Source organism: Podarcis tiliguerta (genome assembly GCF_965153285.1).
Source record: "Podarcis tiliguerta genome assembly, chromosome: 7".
Lineage (NCBI taxonomy): Eukaryota > Metazoa > Chordata > Lepidosauria > Squamata > Lacertidae > Podarcis > Podarcis tiliguerta.
In genome coordinates this window covers 59,547,027-59,563,749 of record NC_139540.1, presented here as the reverse complement: position 1 = coordinate 59,563,749, position 16,723 = coordinate 59,547,027, and the positions used below count along the sequence as shown (strand labels likewise).

At 42.9% G+C, this 16,723-nt stretch overlaps 1 protein-coding gene across 43 annotated transcripts in view; it reads left to right on the top strand.

Annotated features, from left to right (window-relative positions):
- ATXN1 (ataxin 1) overlaps nt 1-16,723 on the top strand; it is a 294,034-nt gene that overhangs the window by 113,759 nt on the left and 163,552 nt on the right. For 22 of the 43 annotated variants that reach the window (XR_014513366.1, XM_083449365.1, XM_083449367.1 and 19 more), the window contains one exon: nt 14,927-15,013. The exons of 5 other annotated variants lie outside the window; for them this stretch is intronic. The gene's annotated coding sequence lies outside the window, so the exon portion shown is untranslated. The remainder of the gene's footprint in view (nt 1-14,926; nt 15,014-16,723) is intronic. 16 more of the 43 variants (XR_014513365.1, XM_083449387.1, XM_083449372.1 and 13 more) reach the window with 1 other exon arrangement.

Below are 16,723 nucleotides of genomic sequence, written 5' to 3'. Positions count from 1 at the left end.
CAGCTACAGGTAAACTAGTTGCTTCTTTCTGATGTTTTCCAGACTGAGGGTGTATAGGCATTGGAGCTATGTGACAGGCAGAGGCGTAGGATTGGTTCTCTTGGATCATGTGACTGCCAGACTCAGAGGGGTTATTCTGGTAGGTGGTGGTTTCTCTGATGTGAAATCTCTTCTCTTGGCCGAGCTGCCACTTTTCCCTGCCCCACATCTGACATAATTTATGGCATCAGGTGTAGGGCAGATGAGTCTGGCTTTGCCAAAATGGCCTGATGGGCATAATTAGGCCCATGGACCAGAGGTTTTCCCCATCGCTGCTGACACAAGAACAGGAGGGCATTGGACCTTAGTGTAGTCATTGCCAGGCCTTAGGGCAATCACTGCCTCTTAGATTAACCTCACTGGGTGGTTGTTAGGCTTAACATCAGAAGGGGGAGCCAAGCATGTACATCACCTTGAACTTCTTGGAGGAAAAGTGGAATATTAATGCAAAATCAAAAACAGAGAAAAATTGGTTGCTATTTTAACATGTGCAGTTGGGCTACAGTTAGCACCAAGGACATGAAGCATCTGAGCACTTGCTGAATTACATCCCAGTGGCTAAATAGCAGAGAATGTATGCAGGGGATGGGGAAGTCCATAACTCACATGTTGCACAGTGGAGGAACATGGCAGAATACAGTGAGGCTCGACAGTTCAGGGAGTTCTGCAGACAGCAGAAAGATCTGGATGCAGCAAGAATCAGCCTTGTGATTTCCAAACTCAGGCTTGTTGCTTTTTCTGGTTGGTGGCATTTTTGCCTGGTCTGAAATGCTCTACAGCAGGGGTGTCAAACTCAAATTCATCGGGGGCCGCATCAGCAGTTTGGTCACCCTCAAAGGGCCGGTTGTATCGGCCTAAAATATTTGAGCAGGCTGAGACCCCCAAAGTTGATGGGCTTTGACATTTAAATGGGATGTGTGTGGCATGTGATAAATTATGTGAGGTTCGAGCTGGTCTTTGACCCGTAATAAATGATGATGATGATGATGATGATGATGATGATGATGATGTGAGGTGGGGCCTACCTGCCCCCCTCAATATTTTATTCAGCCTGACACCCCTGTTATGAAAGATTACTAAAGTCTGCCCCTGTGGTGATGTATCATAACATTGTGCAGGCCCAGTCTGAGGGCACCTTTACTGGACTGCGTCTTGTGGCTGGGGCTTATCTACGCCTTCTCTTCCTTCTCCGCCTGGTGCTGCCTCCTCCCTGTGCCAGGTGCTGGCGGGGGGGGGGGGGGAGATGTGCCGGTTGCAACCCAGTTTCTGACGGGGGCCAATGCTGCTTGTTCTTCCCTCTACTTTTCAACACTGCAATATATCGCTACCGTATCACAACATCACTATCACAATGTTGAAAAGTTGGTATCGTCTGCTTTTAGGGGCTGATGGGCTTACTCAGTACGGACAGGGGCACTCCTAGGAATTTATTGGATTTCAAATCCCTGGATTTCAAATCCCATTGAGGGGGGGCAGGGGCGGACTTTGGTAATATGGCACCCACCCTGAGTGAGGACAAACTTTGGTGCCCCCCCCCCCCATAGAATAAATAGGCATCGTTATCATTATTTTGTCCTCCCTTGGCTCGGGGCGGGTAAGGCGCCCGCACGGCCCCAAATCTGGTGCTGGTGGAGGAAGCACATTTCCACAACGGGCCGAGCTGCCCCTGTGGATCCTGCTGCCTGAGGCAGCCGCCTCCCTTGCCCTCCGTGGCAAGCCGAGGCTGAGGGGGACGTTCGCTTGCCCAGGCGCCGGGCTTCCGTCCACTTGCTCCGGTGCGCTCGCTGCAGCCCTGCTGCCAGCTGCCAGCAGCCGTCGGGGAAGGCGGCCGGGCTCCGGGGCTCGGTGGGGCCCGCCGGCAGAGGGCGGCGCTGCGCCTCGCCTGGGCGTGGAAGCCCTGCTGGCACGTTGTCTCCCACGCCGCGCGTTCGCGTCGCGCTCCCGCCTCCATCTCGGCTCGCTCCCTCCCGTTCTCCGCCTCCGCGCCTCGCCTGCCAGACTCGCATCCCTGCCCGGCGGCGGCACAGCGGAGGCCGAGCATGGCACCAGCAGCGGCTTCCGGGGCGCGCGGAGGAGCAGCCTCTCTGCTCACCTCCACCTTCGTGCTGAAAGGCGACGCGGCGCACAACCAGGCGATGGTGCACTGGATGGGCGAGAACAGCAGTGAGAATGGCGGCTACACGGGCCACATGACAACGTCTGGCGGGCCGGATTCGGCCCGCGGGCCTTGTGTTTGACACCTGTGCTCTACAGTGTCCTAATGGTTCATAGTATAGGACAATGCTGGATTGCATCTTCTTGCCTGTTTAGCGTTCACTTTTCCATTTAAACCAAAATGCACAAAAACAGAGGAGTTAACAAAAATGCTTTTTCAGGGAAATTATTAATTGATTTCAGTAAGACTTGTTTGCAAATTCTGCATTTAAAAGCCCAGGATAATGCGATGCAGAAGCTGGCGTCTTTGTGCTAAACCTGAGCAACTTCAGTTCAACCACTGGCAGCTTGCAGTAAGGTCACTCTTGTGTGGCCTTAGTTTCCCTTCAGTAAAATGGAAAATAGTTTTCTAGTTCTCAGGGTCATGGCGAGGGTAAGAAGGGAAGAAATGATGTAAATAATTTTGCACTTGTAAATTGCACCTGTCAAAACAGCAAGGATTTCTCATACATTTAAAAAGTCATTCTCAAAATTGGTTGCCGCAATTACTGCACACAATTACTACAAGATAGAAATTACTAGAGGAAAAGATCCTTTCCCAGTTTGTTTGCATTCTGCATTTGATAGCACTTTGTTTGGGTTTCACTTATTGCCTGTATTATACGTTTTCTCTGGGGAGGAAGAAATAAGACCTTGGCCTGGCCAATGGGTGTAATACTGGAAAATACTTAAGGTTTTTTAAAAACATTATTAGTTACCATATCACTAGATTCTCTCTCAAAGCCAGTGTCCTTTTAATTAGCAAACAGGCTTTATTGCGTCTTCAAAATAATGAAAAATTGAGCAAAGTTTTTGAAGATGGGCATCTGGCAAAAGCGTCTGTATTTCCATCTGCGAGTGGTTAGCAAAGTGTTTATGGTATTTAAATAGCACAAGCCTTTTCTCACTTTTGTATTTTATTCTGGTGACCTGTTTCCTTGACAAATGGTCTTTTTCAATAGTTTTGTCCCAGGTATTATGAAAATGTTTGGAAGATGTTTGTTACATAATTGAGAGCTGGAAGGGACATTAACTCCCTGACAGAAGTGAGAATACTCCCCAAAGCCTGTACCCTTGTCAAAAGACTATAGCTCATATCCTTGTTGTTGGCATCCATCCATCTCTCTCTCTCTCTTTCTCCAATGGAGTGCACCTCTGGTGGTTAAGTCAAGCCTCTGTGTTGGCAGAATCAAAATGACCTCCAGGAGTTGCAAGCCTGTGCAGGGTGCATGGAGGTCCTGGTCTGCCCAGACAACAAGACCGCCCCCCCCCCCACTTCCCGGCTTCGGTGACGTCTAAAGGAAAACTGAGCCACGATTTTCAGCTGCTCATGGCATTGGGGGACAAACAGCAGACTTTACCCCGCATACTCCGACTTACATGAGTGGAGCCTGGAAAGCAGATCTGAGTGAGGACTTCTGCTCAGGTCTGCTCCTAGGGTTTATTAAGGGGCCCAGACATGCTTACCCTCACCCACAGGACCAGGCAGGATTTTTTTTAAACTAACTGATGGAATGGCCGTAGTACATTACTTGCTTGTTTTTGCCTACCTCATAGCAAAATTGTAATGCTGCATTTATCCTATGTCACAGCTTTGTAAGGGCAGAAGGGGCACTGGGCTGGATCCATAGAAGGGATGTTGCGGAAAGACACCCGACCCCATCTCAAGGGGAGTTCTCTTTATGGGAACATGGAGGACGGTGCTGTCTGACCAGAAGGCCAGCTTGGGGGCTGATGGGCCATAGTGCCCCCTACCATGTTGTCTCTAAGGGTTCCCCTGAAAATAGTTCATTCCATAGGTAAAGGTAAAGGGACCCCTGACCATTAGGTCCAGTCATGACTGACTCTGGGGTTGCGGCGCTCATCTTGCTTTATTGGCCAAGGGATACAGCTGGTCATGTGGCCAGCATGACAAAGCTGCTTCTGGCGAACCAGAGCAGCACACTGAAATGCCGTTTACCTTCCTGCCGGAGCGGTACCTATTTTTCTACTTGCACTTTGACGTGCTTTCGAACTGCTAGGTTGGCAGGAGCAGGGACCGAGCAACGGGAGCTCACCCCGTTGTGGGGATTCGAACCGCCGGCCTTCTGATTAGCAAGTCCTAGGCTGTGTGGTTTAACCCACAGCGCCACCCACATCAGTTCATGCTATAGTGGACCCTAAACATTAGACATTCCCCTTTTGGTATGACGGTGTATTGACCAGCACTTGGGCTGCTTGATCATTGGATCCATGTTCTGTGGCTGTGCCAAACTTGTTTTTCTTTAATCAGTCAATCAAACTGCGGCCTTATTCCATCCCAGATATGTCTCACGTTTGTCTTGTTCTGCTTCCCACCCCTGCATTCACTGTGTGTATGCCTGCAAGTGCACCCAAGTTCTGTCTGCTGTTTTCTTACCATTTTTGTTGCCTTCCAGGACTGTCCTCTCTCCCCACCCCCCCAAATTTTTTTTATTCGCCTTGAGGTGTGGTGACCCAAATTGGACACTGTTCCCCATAGTAAATAAATTGGAAGGAATTTCTAAGTGGTAGCAGTCAAAAGACTAGCAAAGAACAGGTCTGTCAAAGTGCTTTTCTTTTCTTTCCAACCTAGAAAATGCAGTAGAAAGCAGTAGAAGGAGCCACAGGCAGGGGTGCTTTGCTACTTATGGTCTATGTTACATGCAGATGAGCTTCCTTACTGCAAAGCAGCATCAGGTCAGCATAACCCCGTAGGGAAACAGTGGGGTGTACGGGATGTGCTTAAACATTTCCCTTTCAGCTGCCTCCTCAATTTTAGGTCTCCCAAACTGCTTTTTCCCATCTAGAGTGTCCCAGTTGCGTGTTTACTTTGCAAACACACATCTAGAAGAACATTATGAGGGGGGAAAGTCCACCCTTTTTTCAATCTGTTACAAATTGCCTCTGACCATTGGGATTTGAATACACACAAATGCTTTTTCCTGTTTGACTCTCAGTAGCTTGGTTAGGGACAGCTGCGGTTATTTGCAATCGGCAAGCCACTGACTTAAACCCAAGCCTTCTATTTCTCCAGGTGTTTAGGCTGCTGGCATAGGTCTTGCTTGCATCCAAGGAGGCTGTCTGCTTTTGCAGCGGGGGCAACCTGTTCTTCCCCCAGCAGCCCTCTGCAGGCCCTCATAGTCTGCCCCAGGACACTGGAGGATCCTTTGGAGCAGATTTTGCAGGTGCACTGATTGAAGACAAGGCGGTGAAGTCCTGCCACGTGAGCCAGGGCAGCCCATCAATAAGGCACAGTGAAACAATTTGCCACTGGTGGCAAATCTGACCGCTGCCATTGTGCCACTGCCAGCCCTGCCAAGGCTTCTCCCATGATGCTACCACTGTGCCACTGCCATTGTGCCCTCACTGCTGCTTCTGTGCTGTGGGCACAGCCACAGGCGATGTTGCGGTGGTGGGGCTGGTGGCAACATTGGGGCAAGCGGGGGCTCAGATCTGCCTGATGTGCGTGCGGGGGCAGCATCAGGGCGGTTTCCCAACAGCAGCCCTGACATGAGCAATGTTGCATTCCTTACATTAATTTTTTTTTTATTTCTCTGCTCCACCTCCCCCCTGTCTAAATACTATATTAGGGCCATTTCTGTTCCTTTGGTTTGTTTGTTTCAGATATAAACTCCCTTCTGACTACTTGTCTGTATAGGTTTTACAACCATAAGGTTCTCTATGCAAAAGGAAATGTATGTCTACAAAACATGTAAGTGCACTGTATGCATGTTAGCTTATTTGTTCAAGTATGTAGTCAGGTCGTAGACAGAAGTGAAACAAAGGCCTGGATTGTTATATATCACCACCTGACCAGCAGTATTGTTCGAGATTGTGCAGCATATTCTGGGTTAGTACCTTAAAATATTATTTCACATTACATGCAAGTTCACTACCTGTGGAAAGAATACTGCTGAACTCATGAAGGCATTTTGTTACGCTTGTTTATAGAGGAAGAGACATGACATGTGAGGCGTGGTCTTTTAAGATTTTGATCTGATATTTATGCAGGGATAGAAGAGATTAAATTTGACAAGGCAATGATTTCTGTGAAAGGAAAAGTACTTTGCTACAATGTATTTCAATTAATTGACTGTGATTTTATGTAAACTGTGCTATTTTTACTATTGTTAGCTGCTCTGAGCCTGGCTTTGGCTGGGGAGGGCGGGATATAAATAAAATTTTATTACTATTATTGTTATTACTACTTTGGTTATTATGTCTCATTGATTACATAAACGTATACTCTGCTTTTCCCCTCAAAAAGGAGTTGCTTGAATCAACAGAAATATACAGTGTCCAAACCAAGGGAAGTAATAATACTGCTATATTCTGCTTTGGTCAGACCACACCTGGAGTACTGTGTCCAGTTCTAGGCAAGCTGAATTGTGTGCAGAGGAGGGCGACCAAGCCTTATCAGGAACTGTTGAGGGCGTTGGGTATGTTGAGCCTGAAGAAGAGGAGAGTGAGAGGAGATGCAATAGCCACCTTCAAATATCTAAAGGGCTGTCACATGGAAGACAGTGTGATCTTGTTTCTCCTGCTCTGGAGGGTAGGACCTGAAGCTATGGCTTCAAGTTTCAAGAAAGGAGATTCCAACTAAACATCAGAAAGAACTTTCTGATAGTAAGAGCTGTTGGACAGTGGAAGGCCTCCCTTGGGAGGTGGTGGATTCTACTTCCTGGGAGGTTTTTAAGCAGAGGTTAGATGGCCAGCTGTCATGGATGCTTTAGTTGAGATTTCTGCATTTCAGGGGGTTGGACTAGATGACCCTCGGGGTCCCTTCCAACTGTACAATTCTGTGATGCTAGAGTGCAAAATACAAAACAAACATAAAGATGTGGTCCATTCTCAAAACACATTTACCAGACTACAGCAGAATACAGAGAGCCGAAACTCCCATTTGTGTATTTTTGATTCATCGCATACTATTTATGCTGCTGTATTGAAAGCTTGTATAGATTTGTAGGAGAAAGCAAGCTCTCAGCTATACAATCACAGCACATTACTATTAAGACACCCACATGTAATAAAAATAACAGCTCTAACTAAGCATGAGAACTTAATTTAAAAGGACTACATAGATAACCATATCTGTTGTGTACCATCTTAGTAAAATGTTAAAATTGAGTATGGTTTTTTCAGGGGGGAAATAATAATAATGAAGAAATTGCAACAAATAACTGCTTTTCCATAAAACATACAGGGACCTGATGGTTAAAATGGCTATCAAATGTAATGTGAATATGAAACAAATGCATCACCTTAAGCACTCTAAATGCAACTGATATCCCAGTATGAATAGCACTCTATGAAAAGAATAAATATGTCTTGCAGCTGGGAACTAGAATAAACTGTTTCAAGGTGAAAGAGGAACAGTATTATAGGGGTACACACAAAAGAAATTTTATACAGATGTTTTAAGAGCTGCTTTTTTCCAGTCAGGGTTGTTGAAATTGCAAGTCAGGAGCAATATTACTGCTTCACTGAAAATTGTTCCAAATACTTTAGATAGCACAGGAAATGTGTTCTCACATACTTGACATTTAAATATTAATACTAATACCAAAACCTTTTGACCACAAAGAAATGCTGGAGCAAGATTTGGAAAGGAGACCTTTTTGATTAGGTGAAGTTAGTATCATTTTATGACAGAGTTGTCTGTATTTTTGATCATTTTGTCACTTGAAGAAACTACAAAATATATAGTAAAACCATGAATTTGTTTTTGCCTCCTGCACCCTCAACTGGATATGCTTCTTTGGAAAAACGATGAATAAGCACTAATTACCCCAACCAGTATTTTTCATTTGCTGTTATCTTTAGCTTGCCACAAAGAGGTTTGTAGACTTTTCAAATACTGTTTTTGAGATGGGTGTGGTTAAAAGATGCCTTCCCCGAAGATGCTTCTCTGGCTGCATTTCTCTAATTTTTTTCTTTGGGCAATGATAATTGAAGAAGGGAAGGAGTGACAAGTACTTTCTTCCCTTCTATAATTTATTATTTCCTTCGCAGAATTACATGCTGCACTAAAAACAAAAATCAGAAACTTTGTACAATACAATTTCCTCAATGTAGTTTTAAAAAAGACGGGGAGGTTTTTTGCTGCTTGGCAGCCAGTTGAAAGCTTGCTTTGGGGTGGTTTTCCTGAAATCTGGGTGCCTGTAGCCTCCAGTCATAATAATGGCATGACTATTGCCACAGCCAATCAGGAAAGGGGAGGGGAAACACGATGAGATGGCTGGAAACATTGGATGGCATTCAACTATGTTTTACTGAGTAACTCCGTTGAAGCAAATGGAACTAACTTGGTCATTTTCATTACCCTTAATGGATCTACTCTGGGTAAAACTTAGTTGAATATCTCTAACTATTTTGTTAGCTTTAAGCATTTGCCACATGACACACACCAGCTTCATAGCATCAGGTTATTTGTAGTGGGAGCAATACAGTACACCTATCAAAAATTGGAAAGCTTTCTCCATATATTCCAGTTTTCAAATAGTGTGTATGTGTGCCATAGGATATATTGCCCCTGATTAAAAGTAGTCACATGTTAAAAGATCTCAAGCTTGGGATAGAAGGTCCTTATGAACTCAGTGCATATGGTAGTGACCATCCTTGCCTTGTGAAGAGTTGCTTTAATTCTAATAGCAAAATTTGCTATTTCCTTTGCAAAATTTGCAATGTACTTCCCAACCAGAATAACTTCACAAATGGTTGTGTTTCCTGGCCTATTAAAATATTTTATGAAATTTTACTTCTTGAGGCTATTACATCCCAGTCATTGAGAGGCATGCTGACAGAATTTCTACTGGACAAAGCTTTGATTCTTCATTATTGTCTTAAAAGTAGAAGATATGAATTGCTACTACAGATGTGAGTCAGAGGTAAGAGTCTAATTAGTTAGCATTTACTAATAGTAGCTGTGTCTCTGTGGACTGCAGTTCACTAACAAGGCCTTAGTCATAAAGTAGCAACTGCTAGCTTGGATTAGATAATTCATAGACTCAGATTTAAAACCCATAAGGAGACCATTATGATGTCTGAGTCTGGCATTGTAACAGCATAATGCAGGATATAGAACTTGGTAGTTATTCCTATATTGTCCTTGTAATTTCCAGTTGAGTTAAAATATATGTTCCAGTACTTGATTTGGAGATCCTGAGTTACAGAGAATCCCTTGCCACCATAGTCTAGGCAGATTGTTCTCCTGGCTAATTATTTTTTAGCATGGATTAACGAGCTCATGGTCTCACAGAAAAATCCCATCATACTAAAAAAAACACACCTTAGAAGCTGGCATATTTAATAGAGTTTGTCTCTATCATTATAGAATGTTACAGCCTTTGCTGGCTGAATGAAATTCATTCTCAAACTTACGCAGCATTGTGTGAACTCAGTGGGAGCAGGCACAGGGTTCCGTATTCATGGAACAGAAAATCAGTCTTCTGCAAAAGTGATCAAATTAAGAAAGAAAGCGAACAGGGCTTGTGACGGTTGGTAGCTGTAATGAATTAAAAATGGCTCTAGGTGTTTAATTTGGAGCTCGCTGACACAGGTTGTCATGATGGTTCCAAAATGTGGCACAGCCAAAATTGTGTAAATTTTGGATTGCTACTTCAAAAGTTTTAAGTTCTGCTATTTTCTGTGTTTGTTAATGAATGTGTTGCAGGTCCTTCCCATGTATCTCTCTCTCTCTCTCTCTCTCTCTCTCTCTCTCTCTCTCTCTCTCTGTGTGTGTGTGTTATTCTTTGTTTGCAAATCTATGGTATTTTCCTAGCATTTGCTTCCCCCATCTGTGTCTATTTTTAAAACTTACAATTCAATCTTGTAGTATAGAAGACATTCTTATTCCCAATCTGTTTCTTCCCCAACCCAAGGGCTGCTTCTGTGAAAGCATTTTTTTTCTGAATGCCCACATTTGATGGTTTACACAATGGAATTAAGTAAAGAATTGGGGCCTAATAGATTTTGCTTTTGTGGGGAGTGGGAGTTTACTGCTCCAGGCAGCAGATTTTCACCGTTCGCAATACAGCTTTGTCCTGTCTGCTCAGAACTTTAAAGAACATGAAGTAAGAGCTTTTTCAGTGGTTACATCTATTCTGATACATGGAACAAGCTTTTTTCACATCATGATGAGAATTCACTGTAAAAAAACATGTAATCCTAGCTAAGTAACTTCTGGATGGTTATATTGTCTTCTATATCCCAAGGTAAACAACACGATCAGTAACTTTCTAACTAGTTATAGGGACGATTTATAAATGCAGCGTGCTCTATGCCTTGTGCAGTAGTATCATTTTTCTTAACAGTATGTATTGAGGTCAAATTGGTGAAAAACAGGAGTGGTTAAATGTTAGCTGAGCTGTGTGAATGTTAACGGAACTAAAGTAATACTGAAACTATTGTGGGAGTAAAATGGTGGTGGTTTGGCAGATAACAAGAGAGAAGAAAACATTTTATTGGGCTATAAATGTATTAAAAAAAAATGTTTGCAACACTGAATGAAAAGTAATCGTAGCATAATGTTGCTCAAGCTGAATTTTCAGTTTGCCCCAATCCTGCTTGCATTTGTAACTTCAGTAAAATGATAGTTCTTTATCTCTGAATGTTATCTCTGAATGTGATTAAAAGTATCTTCATACTCTTATGACATTTTGTATAGTTTTGAAAGCATTTTGCATATATGTAGTAACTGAATTTTGTATTTATTATGCAGTCATGTATCACATCTCTTAAAGTCACTGAAGTATTGTGCTAGCATTATTTACAGGGTTGTTTTTTTTAAAGCACTTGTTTTTCTGGATATTTGCTTTTATGCAAAAGTTTATGTTAAAATTTGCAATGGCTTCCTGGCTCTTAGAACACTGCTATTTCCCCCCTCTAGTTAGATAAAATTGTTCAACTTTCATAAACAAACAGCTCCTTCTACTTCAGAGATGAACCCAAAATGCTATCAAACCATTTTTGAGAAAGTTTATATCAAAATTTGCATTTTTACATACTTCATAGGAAGTAGCCAAGTATATGAAATTGAAACTATTAACTGTTGATTTTGTGTGAATGTTCCAACATACAGTGGTACCTCGGGTTACAGACGCTTCGGGTTACAAATGCTTCAGGTTACATACTCCGCTAACCCAGAAATAGTACCTTGGGTTAAGAACTTTGCTTCAGGATGAGAATCAGAAATTGCACGGCGGTGGCGAGGCAGCAGCGGGAGGCCCCATTAGCTAAAGTGGTGTCTCAAGTTAAGAACAGTTTCAGGTTAAGAACGGACCTCCGGAACGAATTAAGTTCTTAACCCGAGGTACCACTGTATAGCCAGATCATAATCTGCCATACTGTGACTTTAGTGACTGAGAGAATGAATACACCTTAAGCCGCAATAAATCAAACAGTGCATTGTTGCTGGATCTCATGGGCTGAAACTGAATGTCATACATCACAAAAATCAGCAAGGATGTTAGGGATTCCTAGGGCTTGTATTAGATATAAAAGCGATGATTATAAGGTGTCAGAACAGTAAACATCAGTAAACAAATGACATCCAGCTCACCTTTTTTTACATATGATCCAGGTTCTGCAGACTCAGTGCTTACTCCCTTTCTGGTCATGGTGAGGGGTTTAATGTAGGTGACTCACTTTGATATACTGCTTAAGTGATAAGTTGGAACAATGGCTTGCAGAGAAGTCTGGCCTGCTGAGAGGTCATCTGAGATTTTTCTGTAGCTCTGGAACTCCTCTTCCATTTAAGGCTTAAAGGTAAAGGGACCCTTGACCATTAGGTCCAGTTCTGGCCAACTCTTGGGTTGCGGCGCTCATCTCACTTTATTGGCAGAGGGAGCCGGTGTACAGCTTCCGGGTCATGTGGCCAGCATGACTAAGCCGCTTCTGGCAAACCAGAGCAGCACAAGGAAATGCCATTTACCTTCCCGCCGGAGCGGTCCCTATTTATCTACTTGCACTTTGACGTGCTTTCGAACTGCTAGGTTGGCAGGAGCAGGGACCGAGCAACAGGAGCTCACCCCGTCGTGGGGATTCGAACTGCCGACCTTCTGATCGGCAAGTCCTAGGCTCTGTGGTTTAACCCACAGCGCCACCCGCGTCCCTCCACATAAGGCTTGCCACAGACCAAGTCTGAGGGTCTTCTGGAAATGCTGCAAGACCTTCTGTTGATGGCTGGGAATAAGTGGGTGGGATCCAACTCATGAGTCCCTTCAGTGGAAGCACACACAAGGACTTATGCTGGTGCAACAGGGCTTTCATTTATCTTCCGCCCCACGCACAAGAAATGGGTTTTTGGGAGGTTGGGAGAACCCCAGGGTCAGCATGTGGGGGAAGGGGAGAGAAAGAGCATTGAATTCCTCCCAGTATATTTAAAATATGCTTACCAGCTTAGGCTGGTGAGCTAGCCACCACCCTATATAGAAGCAGTTGGCCTTGCCTCTGCTATTCATGCCCTGGCTTCACCCAGACAAGATAAGTGTAACACACTTTTTGTGGGGACTGCCTCTGTTCAGAAGCATCAGTTGGTACAAGATAAGGCAGCCAAGATGCTTATGGTGGTCAAGTGTTGGAAATGCATTACATTGATTTTACATTGCTGCATTGGTTATCTATTTGCTTCTGGCCTCAATTTAAAACCATTCAGAAGCAGGTTACTTCAAGAGCCACCATACCTGTAAGGACCTGCCCAGGCCTTAAGATCATCCACAGAGGCCCTTCTTGCAGTCCTCACAATTAAGATTGGTCTTGGTTGAAACAAAAGAAATGGGCTTTTCAGTGCTGAACCTATACCTATATCCTATATCTATGGAACTCCCTCTTAAGGGAGGTACATGTGACTCCTTCTCTGTTTGCTTTTGCTTTTCATTTTAGTCTGGTGTGAAATAGGAATGATTTTATGCTGCTGTTTTTGATTTAAATAATTGTTAAATGCAGGTGTTAAAATGTTTTTATAACACTGCTTGTAAGCTGCCATGGGGTAACTTTTGTTTTGAAAGGTAGCATATAAATCCTTAAAATATATACTATATAGATCAAGACAGCCCATTTTTAAGTATGTTTACTGTTTCTTGGTGTCTGTTTTTATGATTCCATATGTGATTGGTTGCATATGAATAAATGAAATATGTATCATTGTAGCTAAATATGCTAAAATGAGTTCTGAATGCATGTGACACAGCTTTATGCAGGCAAAATGAGTGAAATAGCTGGGTGATTTCCTTCCTCCCGCCTCTGTGGAACCAAAAAAAATTCAACATTTTGTAGAGATGCAAATTGAAACACATGACAGTACCTATACAGTATATAAATATAGTGCTTGAAAAGAGCTACAAAGCTGTTCTTTCGTAATAGAATCCAACGTGTTTACTAGTTTTTGAAAATGTGTGCACATCAAATAAATCTCCAGTATTTGGGCCAGAGTGTACCAGCATTATGCAAAGGGAAGATTAACAGTACTCAGTATAAAGCTATGATCCACTTTCCTCTTGATTCCCAGACACTATCAACCAAATCAACAAAGAACTAAACTAGTGAAGAGGTCATGTTCTTTGCTTCATTTGCATCATTATAAGGGGAAAGTCTGTCATAATAGAAAATCTCACTGAATCTAGTGAATTACCTCTCAATCATGATAGCACATGTAGGAAGATTATAATGGGAATAAAAACAGCCAGGATAGCAAGTGTGCCTCAGTACAATGAAAGACAACACCAGACGTTCTGCAGCTAGTAGTTCTCTTCTAGGTCTTCTTCTGGTCGTTTCAGTCTGTGCGCTCAAGTCTCTGATAACCCTTTGCGGACAGTCCTGTGTGCATGGCCTCAAATGATGTTAATTGGGACATCGTCACTTTTTCTCCTGTATCCAAGGAGAGAGGTTATTGGTATTTGTCATTCTGTACATCCTCCCATTGGATGGGAATAGGATCAGTTGCCCCCAGTACTTAATATGAATTCCTGGGTTCAAGAAAGAAATTCAGCACAACAGTTGCCTCTCTCTATCTTCTGGCATGAAGGCCGGAAGGCAAGGAGGGAGGTGTGGCAGGAGAGGCAACAGCAAGGAGTGTCCGGGGCGGGGCATGTCTCAGGTGTGGGAGACTTGAACACAAGCAGAGACTGCCTTGTGTTTTGTATTGTTTATTTTTAAGTGTTTCTGGTTCTACATTGTCTTTATGGTGGTGTATTTTATTTTGTCGAGTTGCTTTGAAACATTTTATTTATTATAAAGCGACAGTTAAATGTAATAATTTATAAACATTATTTTTTATTATTAGTAGAGTAAGTGAACAGGTAGGGAGCCTCAAAAGAAAAAGGATAAGGAGCTTAAAAAGGAGCCTAAAATTAATGTGCAAATAATTTATGTAATAATATAATGTGCTCAATTTATTTTGGTATATTGCTGCCTTCATCACTGGGAGTGAACAAGAACTATATTAGGAGTGCTCAGTAGTAAAATAATACCATTACATAAAAATAAACACATTACATCAAATAGCTAAGCAAACTATGTACATCCCCTAATCTTAAACCAATGAAAAGACTTGAAAACAAGAATCCTTATTAGAATTGGTGAGAGACCATTCCCTGATTTGATTTGATTTTAATGGGTTTTGTGTGTGCATCTGTTTGCCTGTCTACAATTTTGCATCTTCTCTATTTCATAAAGATATCGCTTTATTTCTCAGCAGAAAATCATTGCACCCTGGTTGGATGTTTCAAGACTCAGTGGATTTTTACATCAAAGAAAAGTAGAAGATCTGTGCATTTATTAAGTAAGACTTTTTATGTTTAACTTTTTCTGCTTGTAGTTCATGACATGGAGAAAAAAAAGAGCAACATGCTTGCATCTGATGTGTGCATTATAGCTTTGAGGCCCCAAAACAAGTACACATGAAATGCTTTATTCTGTGGCCATGTTTGCATGTCGCCATAAACTGTAAACCATGGTTTTTCATGCAGGGACAAATTGCATCCACTGTGCTCCTCCCTGCAACAGCTGGGAGGAAACAAACCATGTTCCTTGGTTTAGCGTGATTTTACAACTGTGGTTTGTTTCACTTTAGGCAAACCATTGTGATAAAACAAGATTTCATAGGTGCCATGTAAACTATCCAGTGGCAGAGCTTCATGCTCTGGCACTGGGGGGACAGAGAGCAGGCGGGGGTGGGGCTGGCGCGTGTCCTAGGAGCGGGGTGCGCCGCTTGCAGGGGACGGGGTGGGGTGCCCAGCGCAGGCTGGGGGGGGGGCAGCCGCGATGGTACCCTGCCAGGATTGCTCTGGGAACAGTGTGCTCCCCCCCACACTCCTCTTCCTCCGCCAGCGTAACCATGGGGTCATTTTAAGAAGTAGTTGGGCAAATACCTCCATTGAATCACTTAATCAGGTGGGTTTGATGTTTATCTGGATGTGGCGAATTTCTATTTCACTTTTTTATTGTGATCAGATCATTTTCTGGTGAGATTTAGGCTTGCTGCAAAGGTGAGGTACCAGTTGGAATGGTCTGCCCTTGGAGGCAGATAGATCTGGATGAATTTCTGAGAATCCTTCAAGGAGTTTCCACATGGCATGGCTGGTGTCCCTATTAATGCCCTGGTCACTTTGTGGATTGTGGAGGTGGTTTTACCTAAAATGTGAAGGCCCCCCCCCCTCCCTTGAAGCCTTTTTCCCCTGAAAAATTGCAAAAACTGGGAAAATGTTAGACTACGGCGTGTGAAAGGATACAGAGGCTTGTTTCTATCCACTCAAACCTTCAGCTTTTAGAAGTCCATGATAGATAAGATGGCAAATATGAAGAAGCAGAAACAGAAAGCAATAGCTCAGAAAATGAGACTGATAAAACTTTATGTAGCATTCATTGAGACCCCCTTTTTCTCAGTTCTTTTTTATGCCTGCTTGACAGTGTGGAGAACTGAATGAGACATAGTATTATATTAAGTGATAATCCTACTCAGAGTAAGACCCATTGAAGTGAATAGACATAAGGAACTCAAGGTTACTAATTTCAGTGGGTCTATTTTGAGTAGGACTTAGTTGATTGCAGCCCATCATAATTTTCTGCCCCTTATAAAATGGCAAAAGGAAAGAGAAGTTAGGTTCCTTGCAGTCTAGCAGCTTGTTTTCATCTGTAACAAAAAGTAAAAAGAGTTTGTAAATATTGACTGAAGAGATTGTATAAACATGATAATTTAATGGCAAACCAATTTATATATAATACTTTTTATGTTCCTAAAGTAACAAAGTGACTTTTGCTCTGCAAAAGATGCTAAAAAGCAATTAAGTATTGCTTCTGTATCTGTATTATTTTTTTTTAAATGAAACGAAAAACAATATTTTCCTGCCTGTGTCTTCAAAATTTCCAGAAATTTCATCTCTAAGCTTAGGTGATTGACATGATCACTTCCAACTGCCTGTTTCCTTAAATAGAGCTTATTCAGCTCCTTTTGTTCATGAGAGAACTAGGGGTAAGAATCTGAAGGATAACG